Source organism: Carcharhinus amblyrhynchos, unplaced genomic scaffold (assembly GCF_965287045.1).
Source record: "Carcharhinus amblyrhynchos unplaced genomic scaffold, sCarAmb.v2.hapA scaffold_40, whole genome shotgun sequence".
NCBI lineage: Eukaryota > Metazoa > Chordata > Chondrichthyes > Carcharhiniformes > Carcharhinidae > Carcharhinus > Carcharhinus amblyrhynchos.
This window is the reverse complement of record NW_027649781.1, coordinates 6013764-6032034: the sequence shown is the minus strand read 5'-3', so window position 1 is coordinate 6032034 and position 18271 is coordinate 6013764. Positions and strand designations below refer to the sequence as shown.

General features: G+C 46.9%; 1 pseudogene; it reads right to left on the bottom strand.

Moving 5' to 3' along the window:
- Positions 1–11253: 11253 nt before the first annotated feature.
- On the bottom strand, positions 11254–11420 carry LOC145335771 (U2 spliceosomal RNA; annotated as a pseudogene).
- Positions 11421–18271: the final 6851 nt, after the last annotated feature.

Sequence of the window (18271 nt, the reverse complement as noted above, 5' to 3'; positions counted from 1 at the left end):
TTGAACTTCGGCCCCTCCAACTCCGGATCCGAACTCAGCGCATCCCCGGCTCATCCTGTCTGAGGACAGGACCAGTGTGAGACTCAGAGACAAACCGCAGCCGCTCCCTGACGAGGTTTGATATCTGGCCCCATGATGTAACAGGTTTAAACCAAGTACAGAGGAAGGGAAATGGAGAATAGAACCAAAAGGAAGGTCTGTGATAGGGTGGAAAACGGTAGTGATTAAATGACAAAAGGGATGACGGTGAGAAATAAAAGGGGTTGGAAATGGGGCAAGTGCAATTAGTGTCTGGAGGAAGTATAAATGATGTAGAGATTCTGGCGTTGGACTCGGGTAAATACAGTAAGAAGTCTCAAAACACCAGGTTAAAGTCCAACAGGTTTATTTGGTAGCAAACGCCACTAGCTTTCAGAGTGCTGCTCCTTCGTCAGGTGAGTGGGAGATCATATAAAGACACAAAGTCAATTTACAGAATTACATGGTACCAAATTACAAGACATGGCAGATGTTACGACAACGGATGAATGAACACCGCTCAGCAATCACCAGGCAAGACAGTTCCCTTCCTGTTGGGGAACCTTCAGCCGTCACGGGCATTCGGCCTCTGATCTTTGGGTAAGTGTTCTCCAAGGCGGCCTTCACGACACATGACAACGCAGAGCCTCTGAGCAGAGGCTGATAGCTAAGTTCAGCACACATGAGGACGGCCTCAACCGGGATCTTGGGTTCATGTTCAACCCCCACGACTTGCCTGGATTTGCAAAATCTCACTAACTGTCCTGGCTGGACACAATACATATCTCTTTAACCTGTGCTAATGTTCTCTCCACTCACATTGTCTGGACCTTTAAGACTTGATTACCTGTAAAGACTCGCATTCCAATCATTATTCTGTAAACTGACTTTGTGTCTTTATATGCCCTGTTTGTGAACAGAACTCCCACTCACCTGACCAAGGAGCAGCGCTCCAAAAGCTAGTGGCGTTTGCTCACAAAAAAACATGTTGGACTTTAACCTGGTGTTGTGAGGCTTCTTGCGGAGGTATAAATGAGCAGAGCTGAATCATCACCAACAGCTGCCGTCTGAAAACAAAGCCAATAAAAATGCAAAACAAAACGGAAACTGAGATTTTAATCTGAAATTGATTAACTCAAAGCTGAATTCAGAAGGTGTAAAATGTCCAATGGAAATATCAGAAGCTATTTCTCCAGCTTAAGTTGGGCTTTATTGGAACAGAGCAGGATGCCGAGGGCAGAAAGGTGAGAGAGGAAATGGGGCGGACAATTAAGAACATAAGAAATAGGAGCAGGAGTAGGCCATCTAGCCCTTCGAGCCTGCCCCGCCATTCAATAAGATCATGGCTGATCTGTCGTATCTCAGTTCCACATTCCCGCCCTCTCCCCATAACCCTTAATCCCCTCTCTTATCAAAAACCTATCAACCCGCGTCTTAAAAATATTTAGCAAGGCAGCCTCCACCACTTCAACGGGCAGAGAATTCCAGAGATTCACCACCCTTTGAGTGAAGAAGTTCTTCCTCAACTCCGTTCTAAACCGCACCCCCTTTATCTTGAGGCTGTGCCCTCTGGTCCTACTGTCCTTTCTGAGCGGGAAGAGTCTCTCCACCTCTATCCTATCCATCCCATTCATCATCTTATACGTCTCAATGAGATCTCCCCTCATTCTTCTAAACTCTAACGAGTACAAGCCTAGGTTACTCAGCCTCTCCTCATAGCTCATGATAACAGGCACTGGAAGCTCAGGGTCAAGCTTACGGACAGGACGAAGGTGTTCTGCAAAGATATCACCCAATTTGTGTTTAGTCTCTCCAATGTCGCCAACTTTTGCACCACCGACAACATCACGATTCTGTACAGACAATGCAAACTTGATTTAAATAGTCGCAAGGGCTCGAGAGGCTGGATATCCATCTCTATTCCCCGACTGTTAATTCCGTGTGCTAATCAACACATGTGCTGATCTTTCGGTGAGATGTTGACCAAGGTCTTGTCTGCTTTGAATTATGTTTAAATGCCACGGTAAAGAGAAGCAGGAGAGTTAAAGCTGTGTCCTGACCAAGATTCCTCTCTCAAACAGCGCCGATACAAAGAGGTTAACTAGCAATTCATTTTATTTGTTTTTATCTGCGAGAACTTGCTCTGTGTGAAGTACCTGCTTTATCTTCCAACACTGCTCACAAACAGAGGGGTATCGCGATGTAATGCGGGTGCATAAGTTTCTGGGATGGGTTGAGACTCTGTGTGAACTCAAGTCTTTCATTGTTACAAAGCGCACCGCTGCCACCTGCTGACGGAACCTCGGTGCTGCAGGAACTAATTCGACCATAACAAATAGAAACAGGAGTGGGCTGTTCAGTTCCTTGAGCTTGCTCCGCCTCTCAATAGAATCATAGTTGGCCCGACATTCCTCAGTGTCCACTTTCCCGCCCTTTCCCCATCACCCATGATTACTTTAATGATCAAGAATCTTTCTTAGCCTTAAATATAAGCAACGACTCTGGCCCCACAGCTTTCTGCGGCAAGGAGTATCAAAGACTCACAACACCCAGAGGAAAAAAATCCTCCTCACCTTAGTCTTAAATTAGCACCGCTTTATTCTGAGACAATTCCCTCTGGTCCTGGACTCTCCCTTGAGAGAAAACACCGTCTCAGCATTTACCCTGTTAAGCCCCATTGGAATCCGATGTATTTCAACGAGATTCCCTTTCATTCTTCCAATCTCCAATGAGTTGTTGAGTTCCAGAATAAAGGGTCTGAATTGAAACCATGATGGCTCATTGAATTGTTCAGTGTGACTCCCGCCCTAATTGGAAGTCTACCCGCGCATGCGCAGTGAATGTGATGAGGCCATGGAAAGGGTGTCAAGGTTGGAAGATGATTGAAAATCCAAATGTTTGATACAATTTTTGCCTTGCAACAAGTACTAAAATTCAAGTAATGAAATTGTTTAAAACTGGAAAGACATAGCCAATATAAAGTTATGCTTTGATGATCGCAGATATTCCTCATTTACGTTTTGGACATGTATTAACAAAATCTGGTTAGCATGCTGGTTGAATAGTAAAAGGGATGATTTTGGGATCGGGTACAATCAGTGGGGAGGATATCTCACATTCCACATGTTCACAGACATTTACAGAAAACCCAATTTTAGAAGCTATTGCATTTTCGCTTACTTAACCCTTTTAATTGCCATTATTTCTATGTTAACACCATAGTCTCTCGTAACTCTTTACATTCCTTATTTTGCCCCTCTTCAATGTTACTTCCAAATCGCCCCACAATATTTACCTTAGTCGTCTGTAACCTTCCGGTCTGAACAAGTTTCAAATTTCCCCGGATTCCAAAGCCTACTTGCTACACTGTCTTTACAGCCGACCATCCATCTACCCTACGCCCTTTCCGTACTCAGAAATACACGGGGGCTATTCTGGAGATTGTTACCTTAGTGGTTCCTTGTGGCCAACTTCAGACACCAATGCACTCACACTGGGGAGGGACCATTCAACTGCTCCGTGTGTGGGAAGAGAGTCACTCGTTTTTCCGACCTGTTGATACATCAGAGAGTTCACACCGGAGAGAAGCCGTTCACCTGTCTCTATTTGAGATGAAATTCACTTATTCATCCAAACTGCAGAGGTATCGCCGAATTTACAAGTGATTGTGTTTTGCATTGTGCGATTATCGCTGCTGTTAATTCCATCCAGGACTGGACCATGTTTATTCGGGTGGATAGGATTTGTTTGCTCAAAAAGTCTGTGTACTGGGAAATAGTTTGATATTTTGTAGGCATAAATTATCATTCTTTGAAGCACAACATCTGGTCTTTGGTATCTCGGTGACAGGACAATTTGGAGGATTTATGGGGTATGTGGAATCCATCTTTGAATTCAGTCACTGGATCAGAATCTGTATTAAGACGAGAACTGGAGACAATCATATGGGAATTGGATAGAATGGAGACTAGAGTCATGGCTACAGAAAAACATGGCAGGCATTAAAAAGTTCAGAGCGTAACGTACTTAGAAAAGTATAGGGGGAAAGAGGTTGGACGGTAGTTGTGCTGACTCAGGAGCACAATATGATCTCAATTCTGTCTATGAATCAAATTAGGAACATATTTCCATTTCCTGAGTCCTAACTATATTTTTAATTGATTAATAGGATGTGGATGCCTCTGTTTAGACCAGTATTTATTTCTAATCCCTCATACCCCTTGAGAAAGTGGTGAGCTGCCTTCTTGAACGGCTGCAGTCCCTGAAGGCGAGGTACACCCCTGTGCTGTTCGGGAGGGGGGTTCCAGGATATGATTTCCATCAAGTGAAAGTGAAGGAACTGCGATGCATTTCCAAGTCAGGATGTTGAGTGATTTGGAGAGGAACCTCCAGCAGGTAGCTTTCCCATGTGTCTGCTGCACTTGTCCTTCAAGGTGGTAGTCGTCATGGGATTGGAAGGTGTTGCTGAAGGAACCTTGGTGAATTTCTGCAGCGCATCTTGTCGACGGTACACACTGCTGCGACTGTGCACGAATGGTGGATGGAGTGACTGTTTGTGGATGAAGTGCCAGTCAAGTGTCTGTTTTGTCCTGGATGGTATATGGGGTCTTTTTGGAGCTGCATTCAGCCAAGAAAGTGGAGCATATTCCATCACATTCCTGACTGGTGGACTATCTTTAATACATAATTGCATTTGGTGACCGATGTTGTCAGAGGATTTCCAGCATCACTTGAAACTGTCTCCTCTGTCTCCAAGTTAATCCGGCCCCTGCCGAACGAAAGTTCCCAATGGGCACCTTCCATCCTTTGGAAACATTGCTGATGATATGAACATGCCCAGTACCCGGAGCCAAAGGAGGGAGTGATAAATCCTGGCTGTTGTTTTGAGTTTACCTGGTGGAATGAGTTTTGTCAGCAGGTGGCAGCGGTGCACTTTTGTAACAGTGAAAAATTGAATTCACACAAAATCTCAACTCATCCCAGAAACTTACTGCACCCGCAATGAATTAATTACTGACAAGGACAGGAGCCCCGAGTTGCCACAAATGACAGAAACTTCCAGCTTTTCCTTGAGTTGAAATTAAAGTCAGTATATTCCACTGAGCACCTCAACTTGATACTCTGGAAGATCACAATATTCCCAATATCTATCCGGAGATGAGGGAGAATTCCACACTTCTCCGACACTTTGATGTGAAAAATTACTTCATGATTTGACTGCCGAAAGTCCTCGCTCACATTTTAACGATGATGGCAGAATTCTCCGTGGTGCTGCCGAGGGTGAAGGCATTTTCCAAAACTGAGGAGAATTTAATCCGCTCAGAATGACAGAAATTCCAAATTCAATAACTTCCCAGATCTTCCATGTGTTGAAATGAATGTTAATAAATTCCGCTGGGCTGTGTAAGGGGTGCCCATGTCCCCCAGGACAGATTATCTTTCCTGTTCTCCACACAGGGAGCTGTTTAACACCCAGGCAGTAACAATAAAACCCAATGTTCAACACTGTCAGATATATGAAACATTTTACACCAGAATCATAGACAATATCTCTGCAATAAAACAAGACATTGATTTCCAATCCACATTGATCTCTCTGCCTCTACCTGCCTGTAAATGAATCTGATCCATCGCCAAACTTCACAGCCTGTGGTTTTCCGTGCTGGATTAGCGCGAGGAAAGGAGAGATGTAGTTACTGCGAAGAATGAAGATAGATGGGTGACAGTGAGAAGGGCTGGGAGGAAGCAGTCAGTACAGGGATACCCTGTGGTCTTTCCCCTCGGCAACAAGCCTACTGCTTTGGATACTGTTGAGGGGGACGATCTACCAGTGGTAAGCCGCGGTGACCGGATCTTCAGCACTGAGTCCGTCCCTGTGGCTCAGAAGGGAAGGGGGTGGGGGGCGGGGGAGGGGAGCAGGAGAGCAATAGTTATTGGGAACTCGAAAGTTAGAGGGACAGATAGGAGGTTCTGTGGCAACGAAAGAGACTCATGGATGGTATGTTGCCTCCTGGGCGCCAGAGTCCGTGACTTCTCAGGCCGTGTTTTCAGGATCCTTAAGGGGGAGAGGGAACAGTTCACATGGTACATATCAGTACCAACAACTTGGTAAGAGAAGGGACGGGGATTTAAAACAGGAATTTAGGGAGCTAGGGTGGAAGCTGAGAGTCAGGACAAACCATGTTCTCATCTGTGGTTTGTTGCCAGTGCCACGTGCTACCAAGTTGAGGAACAGGGAGAGAGTGCAGATCAACACCTGGCTACAGGGATGGTGTAGGAGGGAGGGTTTCATGGATAATTGGAGCACATTCTGGGGAAGGTGAGACCTGTACAAACAGGACGGTTTGCACCTGAACCAGTGGGGCACCAATATCCTGGGAGGGAATTTGCCACGGCTCTTTGGAGGGGATTTAAACTAATTTGTCAGGGGGATAGGAAAACGAGCTGTAGTCCAGAAGCCAGTGTTGAGTGTAGTGAGGTACTGAGGAGGGTATCAAGGTCGCACGAGTGTACAGGCAGACAGGAAGGTGGGCTGAAGTTTGTCTACTTCAATGCAAGGAGCACCCGGAATAAGATAGGTGAACTTGGAGCGTGGATTGGGACTTGGGGCTACGATGTTGTGGCTATCACGGAGACACGGTTAGAACAGGGACAGGAATGGTTGTTGGAAGTTCCGGGTATAGATGTTTCAGTAAGAGTAGGGAAGGTGGTAAAAGAGGAGGAGGAGTAGCATTGTTAATCAAGTATAGTTTAGCGGCTGCTGAAAGGCAGTTCGAGGGGAATCTGCCTCCTCAGGTAATATGGACTGAAGTTGGAAATCGGAAATGAGCGGTCACGTTTTTAGGAGTTTTCTGTAGGCCCCCAAATATCAATAGAGAAGTGGAGGAAGAAATTGCAAAACAGATTATGGATAGGTGTGGAGATCACAGTGTAGTTGTCGTGGGTGACTTTAACTTTCCAAATATTGATTGGAGCCTTTATAGGTCGAATAGTTCGGATTGGGCAGTTTCTGTACAGTGTGTGCAGGAGAGTTTCCTGTCACAATATGTGGATAGGCCGACAAGTGGTGGGGCCACATTGGACTTGGTACTGGGTAACGAACCAGACCAAGTGTTAGATTTGTTTGTGGGAGAGGACTTTGGAGATAGTGACCACAATTCGGTGTCTTTCATTATTGCAATGGAGAGGGATAGTGCCATACGACAGAACAACATTTGTAATTGAAGGAAGGGTAATTATGATGCGATTAGGCAAGAATTAGGGAGCATAAGAAACTGGGAACAGAAACTGTCAGGGAAAGGCATAAATGAAAAGTGGAGCTTGTTCAAGGAACAAATACTGCATGTCCTTGATAGTTATGTCTCTGTCAGGCAGGGAGGAAATGGCCAAATGAGGGAACCATGGTTCACAAAAGACGTTGAATGTCCTCTCAAGAGGAAAAAGGAATCGTATGTAAGGATGAGAAAACAAAGTTCAGTTGGGTCGCTTGAGGGTTACAAGGTAGCAAAAAATGAGGTTAAAAAAGGGCTTAGGAGAGCCAGGAGGAGGCATGAGAAATCCTTGGTGGAGCGGATCAAGGAAAACCCCAAGGCTTTTCACTCTTATGTGAGAAATAAAAGAATGACCAGGATGAGGTTAGGGCTGGCCATGGAGTCAGAAGAGATAGCAGCGGCGATGAACTCATACTTTTCTTCAGTGTTCACCAAGGAGAGGGACCATGTTTTTGAGGATGAGAGGATGATACAGGCTGATAGGCTGGAGGAGGTAGATGTTCTGAGGGAAGATGTATTGGCAATTCTGAAAAACCTGAGGGTCAATAAATCCCCTGGGCCAGATGGGACATATCCTAGGATTCTTTGAGAGGCAAGGGATGAGATTGCCGAGCCTTTGGCTTTGATCTCTGGGTCCTCAATATCTATGGGGATAGTGCCAGAGGACTGGAGAGTGGCGAATATTGTTCCTCTGTTCAAGAAAGGGAATAAGAATGACCCTGATAATTATAGGCCGGTTAGCCTTACTTTGGTGGTTGGGAAGTCAATGGAAAAGGTCCCGAGGGATAGGATTTATGGCCATTTGGAAAGATGCAGCTTAATCCAGTATAGTCACCACGGATTCGTTATGGGTAAGTCTTGCCTCACAAATTTGATTGAATTCTTTGAAGAGGTAATTAATGTGTGGACGAAGATAGAGCAGTTGATGTCTTATACATGGATTTTAGCAAGGTGTTTGATAAGGCTCCCCATGGTCAGCTCATGAAGAAAGGAAGGAGATCTGGGATAGAGGGAAATTTGGCCGTTTGGAGAAGTAACTGGCTATGTCATAGAAGACAGAGGGTGGTGTTAGATGGAAAAGTTTCAGACTGGAAGGCAGTTACCAGCGGTATATCACATGGATCAGTGCTGAATCCTCTGCTTTTTGTGATTTTTATCAATGACTTGGAGGAGGGGGCTAAAGGTTGGGTCAATAAATTTGCTGATGACACCAAGATTGGTGGAGTAGTGTATGAGGTGGAAGGCTGTTGTAGGCTGCAAAGAGACATTGATAGGATGCAAAGCTGGGCCGAAAAAAACGGCAGATGACATTTAGCCCTGATAAGTGCAAGGTGATTCGTTTTGGTCGATCAAATTTGAATGTGGTTTATAAGGCCAACGACATGGTTCTGAGGAATGTGAATGAACAAAGAGATCTTGGGGCTCATGTCCACAGATCTCTGAAGGTTGCCACTCAAGTGGATAGAGTCATAAAGAAGATCTATAGTGTGTTAGTGTTTATTAATGGTGGTGGGGGGGGTGTTGAGTTTAAGAGTAGTGGGGGTTATGCTGCAACTGTACAGGACCTTGGTGAGACCACATTTGGATCATTGTGTGCAGTTCTGGTCACCTCACTATAAGAAGGATGTGGAAGCATTGGAGAGAGTGCAGAGGAGATATACCGGGATGCTGCCTGGTTTGGAGGGTAAAACCTACGAGGAAAGGTTGAGGGAGCTGGGACTTTTCTCTTAAGAGTGGAGGAGGATGAGAGGCGACTTACGAAAGGTTTATAAGATGATGAGGGGAATAGATAGAGTGGACGTTCAGAGACTATTTCCTCAGGTGGATGTAGCTGGTATTAAGGGGCATAACTATAAGGTTCATGGTGGGCGATATAGGAGGGATGTCCGAGGTTTCTCTTTCATATTTCTCTTTCTGTGGTTCCTCTGGGGAAGTGTCTCAAGCCATCAGCACTGTGTGTCAAAGCAGTGAAGGGATCTGTCTCGTCTCGTCTGTCATTCTAGGAAGTAGTTTTTATCATCTTTTATCAGGAAGAGGTAAAGATATTAGAGAGCAAATGTTAAACGGCAGATATTCGGTTTGGTAGAATTCGACTCATTGATCAAGAGGAGGGGGCTGTAGAAACTGCGAATCTGTGCTGGATAAAGGAGGGAGTGTGGTGATCTTACTGAAATATTCATGGTTCAGAATGAAAGGGAGATTGCAAACATCCAGAGTCTAGATCGAAGTAGGTGTAGCTTTAAATCTAGAATAGGGAGGGTGACAAGGCAGTTTGGATTGAGTGAGGTTGAGTTTTTGAGTGACTCCAGTGAGGCAGTGAACCAGTGAACCCACCGCTCAGTCTGTGAATTTGATCAGAGACCCAATCCAGTCTCCGAGCTGATGTTAAGAACAATATCATAGTCCAGTTTCCCACTGGTTTGCAGTGTGGGAAAACGTTCCGTGGCTCCTGAGGAGGGAACAGGAGACAAGAAGTCCTCCTCCCAACTCTGGTGACTCGGGGCCGTGGGATGCATGAATATTCAGTGGGGAGGAGAGAGAGCAAGGAGAGTCGAGCAGCAGTGAGAAAGACAAGTCACCTGCTGGTCACAGAGAAATCATTAAAAACTGCCTTCACTCCCACAGTGTGACGCAAATTCCTTCAGAACCAATGAATGTGTTTGCGGAACAATCACTGCTGTAATGCAGGAAATGTAAAAAACAATTTCCAAATAGCAAGCTCCCAGAAACAGCATAATGATGAAGTTTGATGATGTTGTTTCAGTGTAAATATTGGGCAAGGAACAGAGGAAACAAACTGCTTACCTAATTTCTGATGGGAATTTCCAGTGGTCAATTAAGATCAGTGATTAGACCATTCTGTTCCTCTGAGTGGGGCATCGCAATCCAATGGAAGATCAAGTTTGCATTGAGTCTTCAGGTATGAGATTTCTCCCTGTGTGAGTACACTGGCTATCTATTTTGAAGCTACTGCACAATCGCAAGGGCTTGACCTCTGCTGGTTCTGCTGATCAGCGCCGCTGTCACTCAGACTGGGAGAGGCGGGGTTCCGGTAATCCAGGGAGCCGATTGGTCGTACCCGCTGTCATTCAGTGTCACGGGATCGGGGCCTCTGTCAATTGGGGAGGTGGAATGACCGGAGCGCCTGTCACTCATCTGAAGGGAGATGGGTTTGCGGAAAGTTGGAGGTGATTGGCTGCATCTCTTGTCCCTCTGTGCGGCATAGCGGCAGTGAGTTTTTGATTTGATTTGGTTCATTATTGTCACACGTATTAGCATCCAGTAAAAAGTATTCTTTCTTGCGCACTCTACACAAAACGCATACCGTCCACAGAAAAGGAGCGGAGAGAGTGCAGAATGTCATAAGAACTTAAAAACATATAAATAGGAGCAGGAGTAGGACAACTAGCCCCTCGAGCCCGCCCCGCCATTCAATAAGATCATGGCTGGTGTGTCGTGTCTCAGTTCCACATTCCCGCCCTCTCTCCACAACCCTTAATCCCCTCGCTTATCAAAAACCCATCAACCCGCGTCTTAAAAATATTTAGCGCGGCAGCCTCCACCACTTCAACGGGCAGAGAATTCCAGAGATTCACCACCCTTTGAGTGAAGAAGTTCCTCCACAACTCTGTTCTAAACCGCACCCCCCCCCCCCCCCTTTATCTTGAGGCTGTGCCCCCGAGTCCTACTGTCCTTTCTGAGCGGGAAAAGTCTCTCCACCTCTATCCTATCCATCCCATTCATCATCTTATACGTCTCAATGAGATCTCCCCTCATTCTTCTAAACTCGAACGAGTACAAGCCTCGTTTATTCAGCCTCAGAGCTGGGGAGTGGAGAAAGCTCAACTTAATGCAAAGTCAAATGTTTGATGGCATCAGGGAAGAAGCTGTTCTTGAGTCGGTTGGTTGTGATCTCTGATTGTTGTATCTTTTTTTCCCGACAGATAAAGGTGGAAGAGCTGTTTTTGAAGTTACCGGTCGATACGGGGAGTGAACGGAGCAATCCCCTATTCCATCTCCCTGCTCCAAAAATCAATTTAATATATGGTTCCCAGATACGGGACATATCAGATATTAAACTGATCAGAACAAATACGACACTTGATCTTCGCCAAAAGGCCGAGAAGCGATGCCAAAGAAAGTGTTTTACTCACAGATGTTGTCTCCTTCAAAGAAGGAATGAGCAGCAGAAGGAGGGGGTGGGGTGGGTCCACCTGAGAGGGCTCACAGAGTTTCTTTCATGCAGTGCGAATGTTACTGCTGAAAAGCAGCCTGACCAGGATTCGAACCTGAATCTCGTGCTCTGGGAGCAAGTGTGCTAGTCCGCTTGAGGTCTGTAATTATGCTGGCTGCTTTTCTGAGGCAGGGGGAAGAGTCGATGGATAGGAAGGTGATTTGCGTGATGGACTGGGCTACGTTCACAACCCTTTGTAATTATTTGCAGTTTTGGTCAGAGCAGGAACCATACCAAGCTGTGATATATAGTTGATCTGGAGGAGGGAACCGAGTGTATGGTGTCGAAATTTGCTGATGACACCAAGATTGGTGGAACGGCAAATTGCGCGGAGGGTGTGGAGAGTCTGCAGAAGGATCGAGATAGGCTGGGCGAATGGGCCAGGAAATGGCAAATGGAATTTAATGTTGGCAAGTGCGAGGTGGTCCACTTTGGTAGGAATAATGGTAGGAAGGACTATTACTTACGTGGCGAAAAACTGCAACAGGCGACGGTGCAGAGGGACCTCGGGGTCCTTGTGCATGAGTCGCAAAAACCCAGCCTGCAGGTGCAGCAGGTGGTCAGGAAGGCTAATGGGATGCTGGCCTTCATAGCGAGGGGGATTGAATATAAAAGTAGGGAGGTCTTGCTGCGGCGAGATAGAGCATTGGTGAGGCCGCAGCTGGAGTACTGTGCGCAGTTTTGGTCGCCGCACTTACGCAAGGATATTTTGGCCTTGGAGGGAGTGCAGAGGAGGTTTACTAGGCTGATACCGGAGTTGAGGGGGTTGAGCTATGAGGAGAGGCTGAATAAACTAGGCTTGTACTCGTTAGAGTTTAGAAGAATGAGGGGAGATCTCATTGAGACGCATAAGATGATGAATGGGATGGATAGGATAGAGGTGGAGAGACTCTTCCTGCTCAGAAAGGACAGTAGGACTCGGGGGCACAGCCTCAAGATAAAGGTGGGGGGCGGTTTAGAACAGAGTTGAGGAGGAACTTCTTCACTCAAAGGGTGGTGAATCTCTGGAATTCTCTGCCCGTTGAAGTGGTGGAGGCTGCCTCGCTAAATATTTTTAAGACACGGGTTGATGGGTTTTTGATAAGCGAGGGGATTAAGGGTTATGGGGAGAGGGCGGGAATGTGGAACTGAGCCACGACAGATCAGCCATGATCTTATTGAATGGCGAGGCAGGCTCGAAGGCCTAGACGGCCTACTCCTGCTCCTATTTCTTATGTTCTTATGTTCTATATGGGAAAGGGTGCTTTCTATGGTGCATCTGAAAAAATTACTGAGAGTTGCTGCGGTCACGTCAAAATTCCTTTGCCTCCTGAGAAAGTAGAGGCGTTGGCGGATGGGGGTGAGGGGGTGGACAGAAGTCATTCAAAGGTCCGTTGACCTTGGGTGTGATTTTCTGGTTTGGGGGCTGGAAAATCCCGCCATGTGTGTGAACTCAAACCTTTCATTCCTACAAAGCGCAGCGCGGCCACCTGCTGACAGAATCTTAGTTCTGCAGGAAAGAATTCCCCATTAAAAACGGCCCAAGAAGTGGGGGCAGTTTTCGAAGATTCACAGGCAGGATGAGCCGAATGGTCTCTTTCCACTGCGAGATCACATTATGATTTTTATATCATCTGACATTTAGATCGGATCAAATCCACATTTTCAAAGTTGACTTGAACTGAAGATTGTCATGTGAGATGAGAATAAATACACTCGGCATCTGTTCCCCAGAGTTTCAATGAAAAGGGGGTTGACACAGGATAGGTGCTGGAAGGATGGTTCCCCCGACTGGGGTCTGCAGAACCAGGGACTTTAGCAGCTTGATGCTGATGTTCCTGCAGTAATAATCCAGACTGTAACCAGTGGAGAGTTTCCCCCCGATTGCCATGGAGTTGTGTTTCGCTGGGGCCCCTTGATGCCACACTGGGTGAAATGCTGTGATGATGTTCAGGGCAGTCACTCTCACTCCATCTCTGGAATTCAGGTCTTTGCTCCGGCTGGGGGAGATGTTCAGTTCGGCTTCGTCCAGACGCACTGGGCTCCGCATCTCACGGCAGCCTCTATGCAAACTCTCAGGAGGCCATGGAATGGAGTGAAACTAGACATCCCATGAGAAGGTGTTGGACTCATATGAAGTTGAATGAGCGCCCATGATGCGGCTCTGGACGGCTGAGGGGGGAAAGCGGGCGCGCGGGAGGAAAAGCTCCGCCCAGAGCGCGAGGAGCAGCCGCGCTCTGTCCTCCCACCCAAGGTCAGAGCGCGGGATGAAGCGCGGCTCTGATTGGAGGATTAGGCACCGTAGGCGGGGACAGGGGGAGGGGCTGGACGCAGCACAGCGTCACGTGGTGGAAAGAGCGCGTGGGGGAGGGGAGCCCGGGAAAGGACCCGGAGCCCCGGGCTTTAGAAAGAGACAATGTCCCAAATTCAGCTCATTCAGCTTTCCAACCACATTCTGTGATCCTGAGTGTCACTGATTCACCAGCTCCATTCACACATCACACACACTGATTGACACCCACACTGCAACGTTACATTGCGCTCTTCATCTGGTTATTCCTCTGTTCAGATCATTCCTGCTCAAAACACAGGAAAAATCATCAGATTATCCCCAATCTGACGTGTAAGGCATGGTTACAGTGGATTAGTAAAAAGTCTGACAACACCAGGTTTTATTCCAACCTATTTATTTGATAATATACTCACAAGCTTTCGAGGGGACTGCCTCTTCGTCAGGTGAATTAACCAGGGTTCAATTAAATACAGTCTTGATGCTGCCCACAAAATAATTATTAAAGTAATTGTCAAAAGCTGATTTGAGCCACCGAAACAAACCTATTTACCAGATATCGAAAAACGGCGTCAATCTTAATATTTAAAGAGTATCTTAAAGGAGGGGAGAGAGATCGGGAGGTATTAGTGGAACCGCGGCCTTCGGGCCGGGACAGCTGAAGACACAGCCACCAATGATGGAGCAAAGAGAATCAGGGTTTAACAAGAGGCAGAATTGGAACAGCTCAGAGATCTTAATAAGTTATCGGGCTGGAGGAGTTTACAAAGATAGGGAGCAGCGAGGCCAAGGGAGGTGATTTGAATGCAAAGATTTGTTGCGGGAACTGGATACATAATCAGACACACTTCACACCTCACGCGCACCCAAACCCGTGTCCCCATCACAAATACAGACAACATTCAGAAAACACTGAAACAGACAGGGAGATGATCCATTAATTTCACTGTCATTCAAGGTGAAAACTGTGTTATTGACCGACAGAAAATTATCCAACAACAGAATCACAGACAAGGCCGGAAGGAATAAGGAAATGGGGTAAGGATTGGGAAAGGACGCCAGAGTTAGAATAATCCCCATATCTCGTAACATAACAGAACCGCCACCGCAATAGAGGAAAGTCAGGAAACTGACTAACTTGTTCCGTAGTGTTCACAAGTATTAGTCGAATGCCGGAAGTCTTCTTTCTCAGTAAGAAGTCTCACAACACCAGGTTAAAGTCCAACAGGTGAAGGAGCAGCGCTCCGAAAGCTCGTGATTCCAAATAAACCTGTTGGAGTTTAACCCGGTGTTCTGAGATTTCTTACTGTGTCCACCCCAGTCCAACGCCGGCATCTCCACATCTTAATAACAGCTGCCCACTCACCAAGGCCCTTTATAGGATCATTGAATAGAATCACAGAATCCCTGCAGTGCAGAATGAGGCTATTCGGCCCATCGAGCATTCACCAGCAACAATTCCACGCAGGCCCTATCCAAGTATTTACCCTGTCAATCACACACCAAGGGGCCAATTAGCAGGGCCAATCAACCTAACCCGCATACGTCTGGACTGTGGGAGGAAACTGGAGCATTCCCACGCAGACACGAGGAGAACGTGCAAACGCCACACAGGCAGTTACCCGAGGCTGGAATTGAACCCGGATCCCTGGCGCTGTGAGGCAGCAATGCTAACCACTGTGCCACCGCGCTTCTGTCTATTTACAGTGAGAATTCTTTGCTCTGAAATTCCAATTCCTTTATAATAGACCGAAAGTCAGGAGTTAACAGTGACCCGAGTCAACGATTTAAAATATAAAGAAATATTTTAGGTGGGAAACACGAGGCTTGTGATTGATTTTTTTGGTGCGGTGTCTCTGAGACGCTCTGTTGAGTCCAAGGAAGTTTGCAGAGTGAGTTGACCCTCACATCATTTTGCCCGGCAGAGGGAATCCCATTGCGATATTGGCTGGAATACCAGACAACCCGCGAACCCAGGCGGGAGTAACTCTGGCTCTCTTGGGCGGGTTTCCCCGGAGAATGAATTCTGGCGAGCTGCCTCTGTGGAGTTTTCTCCTGTTTTTAGCGACCACAGAGACAGTCGCTCCTCCCCGTTGGCTCCCGCTGGGAAACTCAGTAATCCGCTACTGAGAGACTCAACGACGAGGGAAAAGTACGAGACGGCCGCGATCTGCGTGGATCAGAGGCTGAGTCTCAAGATGGTATCAAGGAATGGGAATCCCGTTGTTGATGGTTCAGAGCGGCTGGGATCCGTCCCGGATAAACAACTTTCCCCGCAGTGGCGTCTGTAGCAGCGCAATGTGCAAAATGTCAATGTCACCGCCACACATGTTCCAGCTCTCCGGAGCGAGTAACAAGATCTTCCGTAACTCCAACCCAAGAGGAGATCTTGAGACCCCCCCCCATTGCTACCAGCCCTGTTGGCAGCTGAGTTCGGGTCCCAGAGCAGGAGAGGCAGCCAACCCAGTGGCGGTCGACACTGTTATCGAAGAGTGGACGGCCCATCCACCGGAAAATGCGAACTTTGTAACAACACAAATCTCCTTTTAGAAGAAATATCGCGTTTCCAAGAAGGGAAGGGGAACTCCGGCCAATGGAGCGGCAATTGACACAAATGGAGAAACATCCGAGACGACCACCTTCATGGAAGGGGTCACTGTCGAGCCGAATTATGACCCAGCAACAGTCAGAGAGGTGATCACCCATTACCCCCATTGATGGGGTTGTTCTGCGGCTCCTGTAACACCCTCCTCCGCACGATCGGCTTCTCCGACATCCACATGACCAAAGTGCCCCAGGTTATAAACATCAGAACCAGGTGTTGGCTCTGCGGTAAAACAGGAGACTATCAATCCATTGCCTGGCACTGCCCTCAGTGTAGCGGAGAAAGGTAACCTGTAACAGTCGGGGAATACCAAAGCAGCGAGTGCGAGCTCAGCTTCACCACCAGGTCTGGGCTGAGCCAGCACGACAGGCAGATACATGTCGCTTTGCGCAACCAGAAGCGCCTGGAAGCTCTTCAGGTCAATTCTAAGCCGGGGATCTGTGCCTGTAAGTGAACCCCGGAGCAAGTTACACTCCTGAGGGAACTCGAGCCGACATTTGCAGGATGCCGGTACACCAATAAGGAAATCGCAAGCATCCTTCAAACTGAAACACCCAAATAAACCTCAGACAGATAAATAAATACAGCATTCCAAATGAAACCATCTCGTCTCATGAACAACTTACTTTTTTGAAGTAAGCTGTATCCCACAAGTTCATCCCTAACAAGGGGGAGATATCAAACGGTATCAAATCATATCAGTGATGCGAGGCAGCAAACAAAACCATCGCCCACATTTCGGTTGTTGCCCGTTTGTAAAGAACGCAAAAATTAAACACCACAGCAAGGGATTCCAACAACTACACCGAGATGTCAGGAAGTACTGCTCAACATCTTACAAGGAGCCAAGACTAGTGGCCAAGGACGGCTCCTTATGGAAACCTGACACAACACGCACGGTCGATCAGAGAGTTACTGTGGTGGGTGTCACAGTGCGGTACGAAGACGAATACAAGGCACTGAGTTGTGCGGGACTTAAAACGGCACAAATACAGCCACCTGGGATCGGAGGTGAAGGAATTGCCGGGAGGTTCTGAGCCTGAGTACTTAGGCTTTGTGCTGAGCGCCAGAGGGAAATGGCTGGAAATGAACAACACCTTACTAACATTCCTATTTTACAGAGTAAACAATTTCTCAGCAAGAACAGTGTCAGGGAAAAGGACGGAGAGTAACAACGGGGAAAGCTCTATAAAATGGCGGAAGACAGGAGAGGTTAAATGTCTGAAAGTGTAACGGTGCAAAGTATAAGAGAATGGGGAATGGGACTGGTGAAGAAGCATAAGGTGGTTCCAGAGCAGTGTTAATGGTTACAGCAGAATGGTAACGGTGGTTAGAATCTGAAGTTCCTGAATTCAATGCTGAGGCTGAAAGGCTGGAAAGGACAGAATGGGAATATTCCTAATTCCTGTCAGGAACAACGAACACTGCATTACCAGAACTGTGTATAAGCGGCTGTTGGAAAGAGAGACTTGTCGATGTCCTTTTAGAAATAGTTAATCAGTTAACAGTGATCTCAGTGAATGAGGAATAATAATTATATCAGAACGAACCTTAGATGGAACATATCGAGGTCATAGTTGATTTTATTGCGTTGAGCGACTCTGTGATCCTCTGGGGTGTCTGAATGAAATCCTTGGAGAGCTCAGTGTCCAACATTTCGTCCGGCAGAATGAATCCCATTGCGATATTCATCAGATGAACAGACAAACCGGGAGTGCAGCAGATTGGAGTTGACTTACACAAGGCAGGGTCTTGATACCAGGCCTGCAGCGATCCTGTTCAGTTCCTGAGTTCTCCAAAGACTTGTGCTCCACGATTACTGTTGTTTACTCCCGCTATCAGCACAACAATTTATACTTAAATATGTTCATTGC